The sequence below is a fragment of the Gavialis gangeticus genome, unplaced genomic scaffold (assembly GCF_001723915.1).
Source record: "Gavialis gangeticus isolate Ggan-Ray unplaced genomic scaffold, GavGan_comp1, whole genome shotgun sequence".
In the NCBI taxonomy this organism is placed as follows: domain Eukaryota; kingdom Metazoa; phylum Chordata; order Crocodylia; family Gavialidae; genus Gavialis; species Gavialis gangeticus.
The window spans coordinates 5,451,128-5,451,806 of record NW_017728993.1 but is presented as its reverse complement, the minus strand read 5'-3'; the positions used below and the strand labels follow the sequence as shown (position 1 = coordinate 5,451,806).

The following is a 679-nucleotide window of genomic DNA, read 5'->3' as shown; positions in this document are numbered from 1 at the left end:
TTTTTTTTTTTTTTTTTTTTTTTTTTTTTTTTTTTGAAGTTTTTTCTGTTCTTGTTGCGTGAAAGAACCAGACAAGACCAAGTCAGTCCACTGTAAAGGGGAAACAGTGAAACAGAGCAGAGTTTTTTCCAATCTGTGCATCTGCAAGTAACCAGGTTTTTCTCCTCTAATCTCTGTTGTAGTAATCTTAGGTATTGTTTGTAACCGGATAGGTAAAAGAAAAGTATGATGCAACTCATTTAGTGTTATAAGGACACCACCTCTTGACTTCTGCTTTTGGCAAAACACAAAGCCCAGTCCTAAACCTTGTTCGTTATCCATTTAGTAGCAGCACACACTGATTTTTAGTGAGTCTGATTAACTGGAGGCTTGGGTACATTCTTTGCCCGAAGTGGGGGAAGAAGGACAGAGACAGAAAGCTTGTACTTTTCCTGATGTCAGTAGAGTTCTGCACATCACATTGTCCCTATTTGTATTCCCTGCTAAAGGATCGTGTTCTTTCTGTAGTACTAAGATAGCTTATGACCTTTCCCCTTTATATATTTCAGAGCTACACTAAGCAGAAGTTGCTTTTAAAAAGTCTCATTTTAACCCTGACTCTGTTCCCCTACAATCGGGATATTTAAACATGCCACAGTGAAGGTTCTCCTTCTTTTTTTTTTTTTTTTTTTTTTTTTTT

At 36.7% G+C, this 679-nt stretch overlaps 1 protein-coding gene across 1 annotated transcript in view; it reads left to right on the top strand.

Annotated features, from left to right (window-relative positions):
• IL12RB2 (interleukin 12 receptor subunit beta 2) overlaps positions 1 to 679 on the top strand; it is a 41,545-nt gene that overhangs the window by 11,441 nt on the left and 29,425 nt on the right. The window lies entirely within an intron of this gene.